Here is a 19,150-nt window from a genome sequence, read left to right on the forward strand (position 1 = left end):
TTACATGAGGTCCCACACTGTCACCAAGGTCTCTGAGGTTCCACAAGTGCCCTCAGTGTCACAATGGACTCCTTGTTTCCATGAGCCACACAGTGTCACAGCGTTCTTCCGGATCCCTTGAGGCCCCATCATGTCACAGTGGCCCCTTGGTTACACAGGATCCTACAGTGTCACAATGTCCCCTTGGTTCCATGAGGCCCTGCAGTGTCAGAAGAGCCCCTTGTTTCCACTGGGCCCTGGAGTCTCCCAGTGATCTCCTTGGTTTCTCACTGTCAAAATGGCGAAACCCCGTTGGTTACACAAGGCCCTGCAGTGTCACAATGGCCTCTGTGGTTCAATGAGGACCCCGAGTGTCACAGTGCACTGCCTGGTTCCATTTGGCCCTGCAGCACCACAATGGACCCCTGGTTCTCTGGGTCTGCACAGTGTCACCATGGTCCTCTTAGTTCCACAAAGCCCTGCAGTGTCACAATGGCCCCAGAGTGTCCCAATCACAGAACAACAGAATCAGATTGGCTGGAAAAGACCTTTGGGATCATCAAGTCCAAACAATGCCCTAATACTGCCTTGTCACCCAGACCATGCCACTGAGTGCCACTGGAGAAGGACAGTGACTCCACCACCTTCCCCCTGGCCTGCCCATTCCAATGCCCAATCACTCTTTCTGTGAAGAACTTCCTCCCATTGTCCAGCCTAAACATCCCCTCTTGTAGCTTAATGCTGTGTCTTCTTGTCCTGCCCTCCAGCAGATCCAAACTCTCACCCAGCTCGGTGTCATCTGCAGTTTGTGAATGGTGGACTGGATCCCCTCACCCAGATCATCAGTGAAGATATTAAACAGAACTGGGCCCAACACAGATCCCTGGGGGACAGTGCCTGGACACCAGCTGGGTGCAGCACCATCCCCACCACTCTCTGGGCCCAGCCTCCAGCCAGCTCTTAAATCTCCCAGAAAGGAGAGAACCTGCCCAAGCCGTGGGCTGCAGCTTTTCCAGGGAATGCTGTCAGAGATGGTGTTAAAGGCTTTGCTAAATTCCAGGCACAAAACATCCACAGTCTTCCCCACATCCACCAGTGGGTCAGCTGGTCATAAAAGGAGAGACCAGGTTGGCCAGGCAGGACTTGCCCCCCCTAAATCCACGCTGGCTGGCTCTGATCCCTCGGCCATCCTGTGGGTGCCCTGTGATGGCTCTCAAGGTGATCTGTTCCATAACCTTGCCAGGCACCCAGGTCAGGCTGACAGGCCTGGAGCTCCCCAGATCCTCCTTCCAGCCCTTCTTGGGGATGGGCTCACACTGGCACCTCCACTCCTCTGGGACCTCCCTGCTGAGCCAGGACTGATGGTAAATGATGGAGAGCAGCTTGGGGAGCTCATCCACCAGCTCCCTCATCCCCCTAGGATGGATCCCATCTGATCCCATACACCTGTGAGCATCTGAGTGGCTCAACAGGTCCCCAGCTGCTTCCTCCTGGATTCCAGGGGGCTGTTCTGCTCCCTGTGCCCATCTACCAGCTCAGGAGAACACTTGTCCTGAGGACAACCTGTCCTAATATTGAAAATTGAGACAAACAAGATGTTAAGTAGCTCAGCCTTTTATTTAGATTTAGTTACTCCATTCCCCAGTGCATCCAATAAAGAATAGAGTTTCTCTTTATCCAGTGTTTTGCTATTAATTTATTTATAGAAACTTTTCCTATTATTTTTCACAGAAGTGGCCAGGTAAAGCTCTAATTGAGCTTTCACCTCTTTCCTTTTCTTTCTGCATAACCTAACAACATCCTTAAACACTTTCTGAGTTGCCTGATTCTCTTTCCAAGGTTGATGCACCCTCTTTTTCCCCTTGAGTTCTCACAAAAGCTCCATGGGCAGCCAGGCCAGTTGTTTTCCTCTCTAGCTCATCTTTTGCCACACTGGGACAGGCTGCTCCTTCTCCCTTAAGATTACTTTCCTGAAGCATGTCTATCCTTCCTGGATCCCTTTGTTTTTAAGGGCTGTTTCCCTTAAAAAAAATCAGTAAAAAAATTCGGTACTCCCCATATCTGCATCATAAAGAGGCCAAAGTCTGCCCTACCTCATTCCAGTGTAGAAGTTTTGTTGCTGCCCCTCCTTTCACAGAACATTGAAAATTTGATTATTTCATGCTCACTGTGCCCCAGGCAGCCTCTGACCACCCCATCTGCCACCAGCCCTTCTCTGTTTGTGAACAGCAGGAGACAGAGCTTTCCTTGGCAGTGGGAGTGTTACCAACATTTGGTAAAACAGAAAACCCCTTAACCCCAATGCAGCATTAAGAAGCAGCATTCTTTATTCAGGCGGATGCACGGGGGAGAGCTCCTCCCAAAGCCATGCAGGCTGAGTACAGGATAGTTTCTGTCTATATTCTGTATTTTGCACACATATTCATTGATTGTCCTGGACTAAACACACATACGGTAATCATTTCCCCAAAATCATTGACATACTTCTCCTCCCCTTTACCCATGCGTTCTTCTGTCCTGGGGGTCTCTCTGGTGGTCCCTGGTGGTCGTGGACCCCAATGTTCCAGTGGGCCTGGCTGAGCTGGCAGGACACTGAGGCTGGTGAATTTCCAGTTCCCCTCCTCACACAATGGGCATTGAGTGATTTCCATAGGCCTGGGGTTTTGGGGAACAAGCTACAGATGTGAGCTCACCTGGTGTAGACAACTGATCGTCTGGCAACATGAGGTCACAGAGTGGGATACGACATCGCAGACTGGGGTATGTGAGGTCATTGAGAAGCTATGACGATAACAGGCCACTTCTGTGACATCACAGAGCTGGCTGTGACATCAGAGACCATCTGTGTGACATTAGAGAAGGGGTTGTGACCTCACAGAGCAGACTATGATATCACAGTCCAGGTGTGTCACATGAGCACATGAGCTGTGACATCACAGAGCAGACTATGACATCACAGAGCTGCCTGTGACATCCCAGAGGGGCTGTGTGACATCCCAGGAGGGCTGTGTGAGGTCACCGGGTTACTCACTCTGCCTCAGCTCCCCTCACAGTTTCTCTCAACAAGTCCAAGGCTGTTCATGCCCAGCAGGGTCCCTGTCCCTCGGTATCCCCCCGGTCCACCTGGAGCCACAGCCTCCAGCAAAGGATGTTCCACAGGATCCAGCCCAGAGCCTGACATGGAGACAAGAGGCGAGGGCTGTGTGACCAGGACATCAAGACCGTGAATGATCCAGGTCACTGCAGCCTGGTTTGGGTTCCCCAGTGCAGGAAGGATGTCTGGCATCTGCAGCAGGGTTAGGGAAGGGCCTCCAAGGTGGGGCAGGAGCCCTTGGGCTGTGAGCAGAGGCTGAGGGAGCTGGGCTTGTCCAGCCCAGAGCAGGGAAGGCTGAGGGGCTCCTCATCCCAGCCCAGAGCAGTGCCAGCCAGGAGGTGATGGAGAACACAGAGCCAGGCTCTTCACCAGGGGGCCTGGTGGGAGCATCCTGATACAAGAACCTAATTGTGTTTATATCTATCACAGAAACACGTTTTTCTGAAATTAATTCTAGTATGGAAATCACTTGTGGATGGTGGACTCATCAGACACTGCTGGGATGTTGCACATAGCTCAGGGAAGAGTGTGATTGTTATTAAATTGTGCCCTGTTCAACCATGGTCTGTTGGCCATGAAGAGAAACATTCTGTGCCTCTGAGTCTCCCCAGTTCCTGACACCCAAAGGACACAAACCTGATGAGTTGTGGTTCCCATTCCAGTGGCGGCATTGCACCTCCCTCCACAGCCAGAGCAGAGCTCCCTTGTCCCAGAAAGTCCCTTGCAATGCAGGGATGAAGGAAAGAGGACAGGCTGTGGGGATCAGGGGCAGGGCACAGCCAGGGATTTGAGGTGGTTGTGAGCCCAGGTCAGGAGTAGGTCCTTGGCCTTGGTGAACCTCATCCCATTGTCCTGGGCCCATGGCTCCAGCCTGCCCAGATCCCTCTGCAGATCTTCCTGCCCTCCAGCACAGCCACACTCCCACCCAGCTTGGGCTCACCTGGGAACTGACTGAGGATGCCCTCGATGGCCTCATCCAGATCAGCAGTAAAGAGATTTCACTGGCCTGGCCCCAGTCCTGAGCCCTGGGGACACCCCTGGATGAGACGCCATCCCACTGCTGCTCTGAGTGACAGAGGGTGGATGAGGGAAATGGTGGGGAGGGTGCAGGGACAAAGTCTGATTGATTGTTAGCCATAAAGGACCTTGATTTTCATCTGTATTTAGACTGTATTATGAAGTGCTGGGGGTCTATATCAATTGGGGATTGCTGACATCAATCTATAAACAGGAAAAGAAAGGAGGAAAAACCAGTTCTCTCTTCATTGATTTCAATATAGCATATTCACTTTGAATACACTTCTGAAATCTATCTAATAAGCTATGAAAGAATTGAAAACTTATATTACTCCCACAGGCTTGTCTTGTTTGCGTGTTTTGAACAAATGTTTATGAGCCTTTCTCACTGAATTTCTCAACTGAAAAGCTCAAGAAAGAAAAGGTCTCTGGAGTGGTGAAATTCATCAGCAACCTCCAAGTGGCTGAGGATCCATCTCCATCAGAGCAGCAATGAACAGCAATGGGCACAGCTTTGTGGCTGCCCCAGCTTTGGGATGGGCCCTGGGCCTGGAGCCGGAGCAGCTCTTGAGGGCCCCAAGGCCGGGGCTCTTGTGCTGCCCTGGGCACATGGGATGGCAGCAGGGGCTGCAGAGCTCTCAACACCTGAGCCAGAGGGGAGCAGGGCAGCCAGGGAGCCTCCTTTGGCCTTGGCCCAGCACCTTCCGCCATGGCTGGGGCTGAGTCCTGTGTGAGCTGCAGCTGTTGCTGTGCCCTTCGCAGGGGCTGAGGCCGTGGGGTCAGTGGCCAGAGCAGCCTGGCCTGAGCAGAGCTGTGGGGCCAGAGCCGGCTGGGCTGGGCTGGGGAGAGGCCCTTGGTGCTGCCCAGAGCTCAGGGCAGCTGGCAGAGCTTGCAGGGAGCTGGGCTGGGCTCAGAGAGCCTGCCCCAGAAACCATCAGTGTCCATCTCAGCCTGGCTGAGCGTGCAGGGGCGGGACTCAGGCCAGGCCTTGTGGGGCAGGGCCAGCACCTGTGCAAGGCATTGAAAACAGGCAAGTGCCCCAGAGAGGAGGCTGCTCTGTGCCCTTGGGGGCATGGACAGAGCAGGGAGGGGGCCCAGGACATTTGTCAGTGCCAGCCTCTGTGCCCAGCCCTTGGCAGCCCTGGCTGCTGAGCCCAGCTTTGCCCTGGGCTGAGTTTGGCTGTGGCCCAGCTCCATCCTCCTGCGGGGCTCTGGGCCTGTTCCCGGCCATGGCCAGCCCTGGCCGGCCTCTCTGCTGGCCCAGAGGCCGGCAGAGCCCGGGGCAGGGCTGTCTGTGCAGGCCCACAGGTGCCAGGGGCTGTGCAGGAGCTGGCAGAGGCTGCCCAGCAGGGAGGCCATGGGGCACAGAGCCCCAAGGCTGCTGTGGGCACCACGGCACAGGGGCCGTTCCCAGCCGCAATGCTCCTGGCCTGGGCTGGGCCTGCACAGGGACTGGGCCACCATGGCTGGGCCAGCACAGGGCCACCAAGGGGCCACGCAGCCGCTGCCGGGGCTGACAGCAAGGCCAGGTACACACAAGCAATTGCTGAGCATGGCCTGCGCTGGCCAGGGCTGACTGTGCCACAGGCAGAGCTCAGCTGCCCTTGGGGGCTGCAGGAACAGTCAGGAGCCCAAAGAGCCTCCATGGCTGTGCTGGAGACCAAGGCTGCAGGGGGGAAATGCAGGGCTGCTGCGGGATGGGGAGAGCATGGAATTCCAGCACACACCTCAGCTCTCTGATGATCCCAGCACCATGCTGGGCTCTGTTTCACACTGGAGCAGAGCAGATGTTGATGGGACAGGAGCCCTGCGGGGCTGGCAGGGACCTGCAGCTTGCAAGGTGCTCTGCTCTCCCTCAGGTGCTCTCGGAGAGATCCAATCCCAGCTGGGCACCTCAGGGCACAAGTGGCACTGCCTGTTCATGGGCACACAACTGATGGCTGCCTGGAAAGGGGCACAGCTTTTAATACTTGAACATTTAATAATATATAAGCACTTTTTTTTTTTTTAAATCTGAGTCACTTCAGTATTTTTGAAAAATGTTTTCCCACAAGGAACAGGAATTTCCTGGAGGTGTACTGATGGCAGGACGAGAAATACCGATCTTGTCTTCTACTGCTGTCATCAATATTCTCTCCCTCATCCTTCAGACGTTTCCAGCTCTGCTGTTTAAATGGCCATGTCTAAGGTCATCGCTTCACTAGAGCAGCTGGATCTATGTCCTTTCGATTGCTCCCAGATTTCCTCCTTCAGATGCTTTCTGATCATTCAAGTGCCTCTCAACTGACTGGTTTCATGCTTTGAGCTTCAGGGAGTTGCCCAATCTCTCTGAAGTTAAAATAAATATCATGTTAGTCAACATCTTAATTTCATTTGTATCTATCCTAGAATAACCTGTTCTTATTTCTTTGTCCAAAACTGTTCCTGTACAGAAATCTCTGGGGGGTGGTGGCGATGTCAGATGTTGCTGGATCATCCCAGAGAGCTGAAAGAAGAGCTGTGATCATTATTAAACAGCATCATGTTCAACTCGTGTTTGTTGGCAGAAACCCTTCTGTGCCTCTGAGTGTCACCAGGCCCTGACTCCAAAGGACACAAACCTGATGAGTTGTGGTTCCCACTGCAGTGGCTGCACTTGGACCTTGGCTCTGCACAGGAGAGCTCTTCATCCCCTTTCTCTCTTTTCTTCCCTCTGGGCATGGAGGGAGCTCCTGACTTCAGTGTGTGACTTGTGTGTGCAAAGAGCAAATCTGGGCAGAATCAGGGCAGGGAGGGAATGGGGGGACCTTGGGATTGGTGCTGGGCACAGAAGATGTTTTCCATTGCTCTGAGACTGTCTGCTATGGAAAGTGGACTTAATACCCAGCAGAGGAATGACTTTTGCATTTAATGGAGTTGTGCCTTCTATTGGCTGACAATAAATGAACATCCCTCTGTGTCTCGGGCAGCTCCTTCTCCTAGGAAAGCAGGTGGGAATTGGCACCAAGGAGCTGAAAGCTGCAGGTCCAGTCTGGGCTGGAGAGAGCTCAGATTGGCACAAGGCTGCTCTGAGTGCCAGGGCTTGGATGGGGGAAATGGTGGGGTGGGGGTAGGGACAGAGTCTGATTGATTGTCAGCCATGAAGGGTCTTGATTTTCATATCTATTCAAACTGCATGAGGAGGTACTTGGATTCAGTGTCAATTGGAGATAGCACATATCAATGTATTAACAGGAAAAAAATCCTAAACAGCACCTACAAATTGTTTTCTGACTATCTTTTTAAATAGAATATATTCAGTTTGAACACACTCCTGAAATGCATTTAATTAACCAAACATTATTGGAACACTTAAATCAAATTATTCCCAGAGCCTTGACTAATTAATGTGTTCTGAAAGTTAATGAGCCCTGGGACACTGAATTCCTGCACTGAAGAGCTGAAGGCTGAACAAGCCTCTGCAGCAGTGAAATCCAGCAGCAGCCTCCAAGGTGCTGAGGATGTCAGCAGCCCCCACTGAGGCCATCCCTGCCCAGAGACCGTGGGGGAATGGGCAGACAAGGAGAGCATCCCTGGGGCTGGGCCAGCAGAACTCAGAGGCACCAGCGGCTCCAGCTGGGCAATGGAGTGTGGAATGTGGCTGGGAAAGCCCTGCCAGGGCTGTGCCAAGCAGGATTGAAAAGGCCCTGACCCCCATCCACTAAAAACTCTCTCAAGGAGACATTCAAAAGGAATTACAGTTGTTTGTGTACTCTGAGTTGGGTGCACGGGAACAATACCAACAAGAGATTCTGAGAAGCTCAAAACAACAAAACATCCTTTACTGACAACTTTAGAAAATCAGAGAAATTTAGTCAAAATGTTTAATGCATCATTCAATCACCAAAAAACACTTCTCAAAGCAATAACTTGCCCTGTTTGACTTCACAAACTCTAAACCTGTTCAATTTAAAGCTAGTCAGAGTTTGCAAGAGGACAAAAATAGAAGAAGTAGACACAGAAAGAGAGAAAGAAAAATAAGATTTATAGAAGCACAGACAGAGCTACCAACTCCTGGACTCTAGCAGTTCAGATGGAAATGCCAAGAGGAGGTAGGGTCAAGATGTGTGTTTGCCTTGTGGTCAGCCTTCAATACCCCTTGGTCTTGCTGGGCCCTTCCCCAGGTGGGACTTGGGCTCATTTGGTCACTCAGGAGCTGGGCTGGGGCTGCAGAGGTGGCTGTGGAGCATTGCCTGTGCTGTGCCAGGGACTGGCAGACACTGCTGGGCTGGGAGAGAGGCTCTGGAGGGATTGGGGTTCCAGGGCAGGGCAGTGCTCCAGGGCAGGGCAAGGCTGGATCTGCCCATTCCTCCCCGACACATGAAATGTTTTGAGCCAACAATCTCCTGCAGTCTGTCACAGGATGCAATGTTGGAGGTGAAATCCCAGTTCTGGCCATGGGCACCTGGAAAGGAAGGACAGCTCTTTTCCATAGGAAGGAAAGCACAGAGTCCCAGTGTTTGGAAGGCAGGTGAGAGTCTCACTAGGCCAGCCAGACTTGTCAGCAATGGCAGATTTTGTCTGGGAGCAGTCTTTGGATGTAGGGAATTTTGGAGGTGGAAGCCCAATCTCAGCCATGGGTGCCTGGAGAAGCAGGGCAGTTCTTTCCACAAGAAGGAAAGCATGGAGCCTTCCCCAGAGATTTGGGGACTGATGAGAGGTGACCCTCGTGAAACCGTTGTCAGCCAGTCTTGTCCTGGCAATATTCCTATGGGAATAATCCCTAGATATAAGGAAATCTGGAGATGAAATCCCAGTTCTGGCCATGGATGCCTGCAGGAGAAGGACAGATCTTTTCCATATGAAAGAAAGTATGGAGCACAAGTGTTTCAACAGCAGAAGAGAAGAGGCCTTCAACATGCCATGGTCAGTTGGACCAGTCAGGCAGTCCATGGGAGGCCAAACCAGCCAGACCTCTTCTGTGTTGCCAGGGTTTTAAGAGGCCCTGCAGTATCACCATGGTCCCCTTGGTTCCACAGGGCCCCACAGTGTCCTAATGGTGATTTGATTCCAGGGGGTCCTGCAGTGTTACAATGGTGCTTTGGTTCAATGGGGTCACACAATGTCACAATGGCTCCTGGGTTGCAGAAGGCCCCGAATGTCACAATGGTCCCAACAATTCCATAAGGCCTTGCAGTGTCACTGTGGTCTCTGTGGTTCCCCAGGCCCCACAATGACACGTGACTCCTCTATTCCATGAGACTGCAGTGTTACAATGGACCTTTGGACCACGGGGTTTTGCAGTGTCACAATGGTCTCCTTTGGCTCCACAGTGTCACAATGGACCACTGATGACACCAGGCCCCACAATGTCACAATGAACCTTTGGCTCCATGCAGCCCTGCAGTGTCACAAAGGCCTCTTGCTTTCACAAGGCCCCACAAGATCACAATGGTCCTCTTGGTTCTGTGGGGACCCCCAGGATCACAATGGTCTCACTGGTTCCATGAGGCCTCTCAGAGTCACAATGCTTTGCTTATTTCATGGGCCCTCATAGTGTCACAATGGTCCCCATGATCCCCTGACTCCATTGTGTGTCACAATGGCCCCTTGGTTCCATGAGGCTGTGAAGTCTCTTAATGGTCTCTCCATTGTGCCATGAGGCCTTGCAATGTCACAATGGACCTTTGGCACTATAGGGTCTCACAGTGTCACTATGGTCCCTTGGTTCCATGGGCCCTGTGCTGCTGCATTCCCCCCTCCCCTTCTCAGGCCGCCCTGCCAGCTCAGAAATGCTCCTTGGGCCTCGGCCTTGGCCAACAGCCCCTGGGCTCAGCTCCTCTGCAGCTCAGCACAAACACTGTCTGCTCCAGGCACTGCTGCTGCCCAACCGGCTCCTGGTTTCTGTAGGAGCAGCCCTGGGAACTGGTTTTGTTCCCTCAGTGGCACAGCATCCCTGTTCTCACAGTGCCAAAGAAAGCTGTTGATGCCAAGTGCGGCCAGGATGAACCATTGCTGTGACTGCAGCCCCTCTCTTGGGGCCCTACAAACAGCGCTGCAAAAGGAGCCCCTTGGAGCTCTCCTGGGCCAGCGACTCCCTCTGAGTGAGGCCTCTCCCAGCCGGGAACTCTCCCGTTTGCTGCACTCGGGGATCCTGAACAACGAGGGAGCCTGGGCCGATCCCCGCACTCCTCCAGGCTCAACCCTTCACCCGCTGGGGAGATGCCAAAGCATCCACAGGGAGCATTTCCTGCCCTCAGGGGAATTTCTCACAGGTGCCTTGCACTGACTCTTTGTGTCTGTGTGCACACAGGAGTGCCTGTGCTGGGGAAATGTGGCAGAAATGCTGCTCTCTGAGGCGTTGGAGTGCCTTGCATAGCTGAGTCAGTCAGGCCTGTAGGTGAGGTTAAGTCACAAGGTCTAAGCTGAGTGAAATACTGCTAACAGTTGTTCTTTTGCTAAGTTGTTATGCTTAATATAAGTTATTAGCTAAATTAAATATTGTTAAGCGTTATTAATCTCTTATATTGCTGTATCATATGTTATAAATTAGGTTAAACACTGTTAAGTGTTGTTCTTTTGCTAAAATGTACGTTTACGGTAGAAGGAAAGGTTAAGGTGTAAGTTAAGAAATGTTACCTTTGAGCTCTGTTCAGCTTTTAGGCCATATTCCTTTTATCCTTGCCATCACTGTCCTTGTGTCACACACACACATATTTCTTGGTTCATTTCTGGTTTGATTGGCTGGATTTGGTTTGGTTTTGTTGTTGCTTTGCTCCCCCGGTGTGCCTGAAGTGTCCAGCCAGGAGCAGAGTGACTCTTGCCAAGGAACTTTGTGGTGCTGTCCCTTAATATTAAATCTGGTTTTTGCTGATCCCTTGCTGGGGATTTTTTCAGTGCTCTCAAGCCCTCATTTGTGACAGGGTGAAGGAGCCCTGGCCCAGGCTCTGGCCCTGGGGAACACAGGGACACTGCTGGGGGGTCCCTGTGCCCCTGTCCCACCCCCACAGCCCCAGCCCCCCGTCCCCGTGCCAGGCTCTGGGGTCGATCTCGTGGAACATCCTCTGGGGGAGGCTGCGGCGCCGGGGGCGGGGGGACCCGGGGGGACAGGGGACCGCGCTGTGCATGAGCAGGGTTGGACTGCTCTGGGGGAGCTGTGAGGGGGGTTGGAGCAGAGTGACCTCCCCAGTGACCTCACACAGCCCCTGTGATGTCACACAACCCCTTTGTGATGACACAGCCCTCATTATGATATTACACAACCTACCCTGGGATGTCACACAGCCATTCTGGGATCTCACATCCCCTCTGTGATGTCACACAGATACACTGTGCTGGCAGAACCCATTCTATGATGTCACAGCCTATGATGTCACAGAGCCTACTCTATGATGTCACAGGCAACTCAGTGGTGACACATACAACTGCTCTGTGATGTCACAGCCTGCTCTGCGATGTCACAAAGCCCTTTCATGATATCACAGGGCCAGTGCTGGAATATCAGTTTCTGATATCATAAAGCTGCTCTGTGATGTCACAGAAGATTTGGTGATGTCACAAAGTTACCCTGTGATGTCACACCTGGCTCTATGATGTTGCTCCATCACCCAGTGCTGTCACAACCCACTCTCTGATGTCAGAGGGCCACCCTCCATGATGGCAGACTCTGCTCCATGGCCTCCAATCCCACTCTGTGACATAACAGACAGCTCTGTGATGTCACAAGACCGTCAGTGATGTCACAACACCCTCAGTGATGTCACAAAACCCTCTCTGTGATGTCATACTGCCACTCTGTAATGTCACAGCACACACTTTGACATCACAGCCTGCTCTATGATGTCATACAGCCACGTCATGATGTCACAGCCTGCTCTGTGATGTCACACAATCCCCTCTATGATGCTGTGGCTGCCCAGTGACCTCACACAACAAACTCTGTGATGTCATAGCCCAATCTGTGACCTCACACAGCTCACTCTCTGCTGTCACACAGCCCCTTGCTGACATCACAGCTGCTCTGTGCCTCCATGACACAGCCACAGAGGTGCTGCTGTGACACAGCCCCCTCTGGGACATCTCCCAGCCCCTGCCACTGCTGAGCCCTGTCAGCTCTGTCTGTGCCCTGCTGGTGTCCCTGAGCTGCCCTGGCAGTGCCCCAGCCCTGCTGGGCTGTGCCCAGGAGCTGCTCCTGGCCAGAGCTGTCTCTCTGCAGTGCTGCCCTTGCCAGGAGCTGCCTCTGGGCCAGGAGCCCGGCCCAGCTCAGCAGCACAGACACAGCACCAGGACTTTAATCAACCTCTGGGGATTGGGTGCTCTTTGCATCAGACTCAGTCCCTCAGAGTGTGCTCAGAGAACTTTTCAGGAACTCAAAAAGAGAGTGAAATACAGACGTTTCTCATACTTTAAACCGATCCTTCTGAGGGACAGGACTGAGAAAGTGTCCCCAAGCTCCACATAAAGCAAAACACTGGAGGCAGTGATGACAGGTGGGGACAAGCAAGGCAAAGGTGTTTCTGATGCTGAGCAATCCTGTGCCTCTGTCCCTGCAGGCTGTCCTCATCCCCCGGCTGCCCCACCTGGCTGGCCCCTTCCTTTGCTGACAGCTCTGCCTCCTGCCTGCCTCTGCCTGCCCACACAAAGCCTTGGGCTGCTCCAGGCTTTTTCTGGGTGATGTGTTGCACCATAGTCCTGCCCTGGCAGGGAAATGCTTTTCTCCTGGTGTCCAGTCTGGGCCTCCCCAGCTGCCCTTAGCACAATTATTTCTTCAGGCTCATTCCCACTATGAAGAAAAGCTCCAGCCTCTCTGAAACCACCCTTCACTCCCTCCCGGACTACTCCTGTTCTGTCCTCAGTCTCCACACCACTGAGCCCAGAGTCTGCAGCCTCCTCCTGCTGGTTATGTGATGAGGCCTCCAAATCCCATCTTGGGAGATTTTTGGGTCCTCTCCAAGGTCTGTGAAAATACAAGAATAGTGGTGGAAATTATTTTCACCCAAATCTTGCAATGACAGAACAAGGCTCAATATCTTCCAACTGAATGAGGGTGGATTTACATTTGTTAGAAGGAGGAAACATTTTACAATGATGAGAGTGGCACAAAACTGCAACTGCATTCTTCCACAGAATTGGATTCCCCGTCTCAGGAATTATCCAAAAGCAGGAGCTTTGTGCAACCTGACCCAGTGAAACCCTCTCATCCCCAAGCACAGAATTCCTGTTGTGTGGGTTCTCTGATGTGCTGGGTGCCCTCACAAAGCTTCTGGCCAGAATGTCTGCTGAGGGCAGCCAGGCTGCTGCAGGGGCAGTGACCTCACAGCCATCACCATGGCAGCCCTGTCCCCTGGGCCTGGCTCTGCCCTTTCCTCTGCCCCTGCCTTGTCTCTGCTGGCATGAAGAGTTTTGTCATTCATATCTTGTCCCCAAGGTGCTGGGGCCAATGGCTTCCCAGGCAGGCTCCTGGAGCAGAAGTGGCTTTTCAGAGCCCAGGCAGAAATGAGCCCTGAGGCAGCAGCTCTGCAGTGCTGGCCACCAGGCCGAGCTGCCAAGGGAGGCTTCTGGCCATGCCCTGCAAGCAGCTGCTGCTGCCAAGGTGCCTTTGGTGCCTCAGGCTCTGCCTGGCCCAGCTCCCAGCACGGCACTCTGCCCTTGTGCCCGAGCCCTTCCCTGTGCTGGGGCTGGCCTGGGGCTTTTCCTGCAGCGGGACCTGCCCTGCTCCTGGCACAGGAAAGCAGTTCCTGCTGGAGCAGGAGGAACTGCCATGGGCTCCAACAACTCCAGCAAGGCTCAGGTGACATCAAAATTGCTTCCTAGATCACTATATTCTAATAATTGTTATAGCTCCTGTCGTTGTCGAGGCGGTCACGACACAAAGCAGGGACCACAAGCAGTTTCAGATGGCAACAGTTTATTATCGAACATGGCTGACCTTTTATACACTTTTTAATTGTTTATGCTTCTTCTACCCTAACTATTGGATACAATAAATCAACATAACACCATTGGTGAAAAGTTACAGTGACTTAACTAACTTTCTAAATATACTTCATGCAGCTGCGAAGTTCTTATCTTTCTTCAGTCCCTCAATTCTCTTGGTCTCCTTGGTTACAGCCTTGGAGAGAGGTCCTTATCAGCTTCTTCTTTCTTCTCAGCTTCTTCTTGCTCCTTTAGCTAACAGGCCCGCTGTTAGCCCCTTCCACAATTCCCCCTTTTTGTTTTTAAACACAGCTGCTATGGATTTTTGCAGGGCCCTTTGCAAAAATCCAAGCAGAGAGGGGAAACACAAAACAACAATCACAACCATCAACAAAATCAACATTCCCATTCTTAATACAATCATTCCTGTCTTTCATCCATCTATAGGTGCTTTAAAATTTCCTAACTATCCCATAAAGCCGTGAACTATAACCACCCCAAAGTGCTCAAAAGGAGCTGCAGGAATACTAGAACAAAGGTTCCAAAACCCTGCATTGTCTCGGTCAGCCTAAACCAAAACTACACCCTTTAATTACTATGAAAGCACATGAAGAGCAATGAAATACATATCCTGATTTATATATCTAGATATAGCCTTAGCCAGTGTTATCCGCACGTTCTGCTTCAGCTGCGGAGCCATCCGTCTTGTCCCTGCCTGCTCGCTCCAGATAAGGTTTGACACAGCGAGCAGGAACCCATCGAGGACCATTATCTGTTAAAACACAAGCATAACCTCTTCCCCAGGTTATTAATTCCACTGGGCCAGACCACATGCCAGTAATTAAATCCTTGACCCATACCTTAACATTTCTACGAAGATCTGGTTGCTTAGCATTCAAAGAAGAAAAATGGTAAAAAATTGGAGATAACTGTGAGTCAGGTAGGGGACGCAAGAAGTTTAACACATAAACAGCTTTATCTAATCTCACTTGAGGTGATTCCTGTTGCATTCCCCCTTTTTGTTTTTGAACCTGACGTTTAAGAAGACCGTGAGCTCTTTCTATAATTGCTTGGCCTGTGGGGACATGTGGAATACCTGTTGAATGTTCAATGCCCCAAGCACGAAAGAATGCTTGCATTTTCTGCGAAACATATGCTGGGCCATTATCTGTTTTTATGTGACATGGAACACCTAGAACAGAAAAGGCGTGATAAAAATGACGAATAGCATCACGAGTTTTTTCTCCTGTGAATGCTGAAGCAATCATTGCATGAGAAAAGGTATCAACCGTAACATGGACATACTTAAAGTGACCAAATTCTGGCATTTTCGTAACATCCGTCTGCCATTCCTCTAAAGCGGAAAGACCCCTAGGGTTGGTACCATAATACTGAGTGACATGAGTCATGTGACAGTCAGGACAGGAAGAAAGAATTGATCTCGCTTCACCAGGAGACAATTTAAATTGCTGCTGTAAAGCTCGAGCACTTTGATGAAAAAATTGATGAGACAAAATTGCCTGCTGCAACACATTAGGTATGGTTTTGATTGCAGCAGCAGCTACTAGAGAATCTACATAGGCATTGCCTTCAACAAAAAATCCTGGTAACGATGTGTGGCTGCGAACATGCATGATAAAGTAAGGATGTTTTCGAGCACCAATGACTGTCCATAACTTCACTAACATGGTAAACAATGGTTTCTCTTGGATATTATACAACACTGCTTGATCTAACTGCTTAACCAAATTGGCAACATAGATAGAATCAGTGACTATATTTAGAGAATCAGGAAATAAAGTGAAAGCCAAAAGAACAGCACAGAGTTCAACCAATTGAGGAGATCCCTGCTGAATCATTGTCTCATATTCCCAGTGGTCATCCTTTTTCCAAGCTACAGCTGCTTTTCCGGTTTTCCCGGACCCATCTGTAAAAACCGTTACACCTTCCACTGGAACAGGAGAACAAATTTGTTTTCCTTCAAAAGGAATCTCCTTGGTCAGTTTTAAAATTGGATGAGAAGGTAAATGATATTTTATTTGGCCTGTAAAACAAGATAAGGCAGACTGTAATTCATGATTATTTTGAAAGCACCATTCAAAATACCACTGTTGCACAGGTATCACAATGGTCACAGGGTCGTGTCCCAAAATTTCATGACAACGCCTGCGGCCCTTGATGATAATATCTGCAAAAAGCTCATAAAGTCCTGGAGCTGTTTTCCGAGATCTGAAAGACAAAAATATCCATTCCAAAATATGCAGTTGATCTTCCCAATTATCACTCCATTGACACAGTATTCCACATGGTATTTCATGGTCTCTCAAAATAAACAATTGGACACCAACAGAGGTATCTATTGATTACACGTATTAATTACATTACCTCAGAGGAATTAATACTATATTGAGCTACCTTCGACTGGAGATCTTGTACAACTCTAGGCAAAGACATGATGACTGTCATCCTGCCTTGTTCCAGGAGCTGCTTTAAAAACTGGAAAAGCCATAGGGTTAGTACAGGCAGCAATTACATCAGCACTCTTCTCCTGAGGTACTTTTGGAGGACCTAATCTTTCTATTATGTCCCAATTATTTTCTTCAACTGCTTTTTTTCTAACAAATTCCCAAAAGTCCTGAGGATGTCGAGGAAGCACAGTTACTTGACATGGAGGCAAAGTCCATGGGGCAGTAGGGCTAGAGCTATTAAAAGGTAAACTGACAAGAGTTCCTTGCCCCAACTCAGGTGTTACTGCGGGTGACTCGTCACTTGATTCGCTGTCACTGCTAGGTAACGGAGGATACGACCTTGCAGACTGTTCATGCAGTTGAAAGCGGAGCGGGGGGGCAGATGGCTGGACTAGAGCAGAGGGAAGCGGGGGGGCAGATGGCTGGGTTTCTCTCTCTGCTAAGGACAGTTCAGCTAGCTGGCGTAGCGGTGTATCATACACAGGCACCATCGCGAGCTGCTGCGCAGGTGTGAGATACAGAGGTTTAGGAGTCTGATAAGGAGATGCCACAGCGGTTTGCCCAGAAGTTTTGGCAGTTCTCCCAGAAGCTTTGGCAGCTTTCCCAGAAGTTTTGGCATCCTGCCTGGTAACTTCCATGGCACCTGCACCTTCTTCAAGGATGGTTTCAGCAAGTTCCCCATCAGAGGCCCCGTCTGCCTCATCCCCCCCGTCAGTTTCTATTGTCAACCCCGATTCTTCGTCCACATCCCGCTCTGCTTGTTTCTGCTCTGTTTTCCATTGTTTCAATGCCTCAAAGAGCGATCCCCAGGTAACAGCTAGATCGACAACACTTTTATCTCCCGCTCGGATAACTTCCCACAGTCTGTCCCCGACTTTTTTCCATGCCTTAACACTAAATGCTGTACCAGGGTCCGTGCCAAAACCCTGTGATTTAGCCCACAGCAATAAACTTTGAAGGGCATAGTCTGAAGTAAAGATTCCCTTATTTCTTAACAAAACTTTCCATGTAGCCAAAACACTTTCTTCCTCTTTAGATAAATTATTTCCCATTATCGCTAGTTGGTGGCTCACCTAATTCCAGGTGTCTTGATAGGAGAAAATCAGGTCCGGACCTCCCTGTGGCTTTCACCGGCCACTCTCAGCTACACCAACGCCGCCTCCCCCACTACGTCCCAGTGGGTCACGGTTGCCAATTGCTAGGATCCCGAGTATCTCGTTAAGGGTCTTGTATCACGTCGGGGTCACCAAATGTCGTTGTCGAGGCGGTCACGACACAAAGCAGGGACCACAAGCAGTTTCAGATGGCAACAGTTTATTATCGAACATGGCTGACCTTTTATACACTTTTTAATTGTTTATGCTTCTTCTACCCTAACTATTGGATACAATAAATCAACATAACACCATTGGTGAAAAGTTACAGTGACTTAACTAACTTTCTAAATATACTTCATGCAGCTGCGAAGTTCTTATCTTTCTTCAGTCCCTCAATTCTCTTGGTCTCCTTGGTTACAGCCTTGGAGAGAGGTCCTTATCAGCTTCTTCTTTCTTCTCAGCTTCTTCTTGCTCCTTTAGCTAACAGGCCCGCTGTTAGCCCCTTCCACAGATCCTATACTATGGAGTAAATTACTCTCTTTTTTTAAATTTAATCTGTGGTGTAAACAAACCATTCTGTCTAATCATGATCAGAATCAATCCGAGCTGTATTTATATAAATTTATCTAGCATTCCATCGATAATCCTGTGGGACAAATTGCATTAAGGTTCAATTCTACCTGTCCAATCTTTTACACCTTTGACAAAGTCTGGGGCTGGGATTGGATCCAGCCACTCCCACTCTCCTGTACTAAAATAAATTTTGGAAGCCTAGGGGCCCTGCAGGGATTTGAGGATCCATGGTGGCTGTTGGGTGTCATATCTCCATCTCATGACTCAGCAGGAGTTTCTCCAATAAAGAAATAAAGCTTTTGCCTGAGGCTCCCACTGTGCCCATGACAGGAACTCCTGTGAGTGTCTGGGACATCCCGGCTCTTTGGCACCCTGGGGACTCCTGGGATGTCACCATGGAGCCCCCATCAGTGCCTGTGACAGATGGGTGCCTTTGCAGCCCAAGGTGCCCTGGGATGTCACCATGGAATGGCTGTGACTGCCTCTGAGCACACAGCTCTTTACCATCCCCAGAAACCCCTGGGAGGTGTCCATTGAGCCCTTGTCTCTGCCTGTGACATTCCAGCTCTTGAACAGCCTGGAGACTCTTGGAAAGTGACCATGGAGCCCCTCTGAGTGCCTGTGACAAATCTGATCCTTAGCAGGCAACCATCCCCAGCCCCCTGCTGCTATGGTCAGTTTCCATGGCAACCATTCCCAGCCCCCTGTTGCTATGGTCAGTTTCCATGGCAACCATCCCCAGCCCCCTGTTGCCATGCTCAGTCCCTTGGCAGCTCCATGCACACCCCAGGCCAGGGGTGGGTGCCATGAACACCAGCTCAGGCCTGCAGCCAGAGCCCGTTGCCATGGCAACCATTGGCAGCCCCATCCCCAGGTTCATGGGATCCCAGATCCACAGAATTGGCTGAGCTGGGAGGGACCCATCAGGATCCTGGAGTCCAACTGCTGGCCCTGCACAGGACACCCCAACAATGCCAGCCTGGGCCTGGCAGCGCTGGCCAAACGCTGCTGGAGCTCAGAGAGCCCTGGAGCTGGGAGCCTTCCCTGGG

The 19,150-nt window shown here is 50.9% G+C and overlaps 1 long non-coding RNA gene across 1 annotated transcript; it reads right to left on the reverse strand.

The window, feature by feature from the left end:
• Positions 1-13,938: 13,938 nt before the first annotated feature.
• Positions 13,939-18,035, reverse strand: LOC135298321 (uncharacterized). Its single transcript, XR_010360305.1, has 2 exons — positions 17,505-18,035; positions 13,939-16,459 (listed from the first exon to the last, which is right to left on the reverse strand). It is a non-coding gene; the product is annotated as an uncharacterized LOC135298321 (long non-coding RNA).
• Between the last annotated feature and the right edge of the window lie 1,115 nt (positions 18,036-19,150).

The sequence above is a fragment of the Passer domesticus genome, chromosome 4 (assembly GCF_036417665.1).
Source record: "Passer domesticus isolate bPasDom1 chromosome 4, bPasDom1.hap1, whole genome shotgun sequence".
Taxonomy (NCBI): Eukaryota; Metazoa; Chordata; class Aves; order Passeriformes; family Passeridae; genus Passer; species Passer domesticus.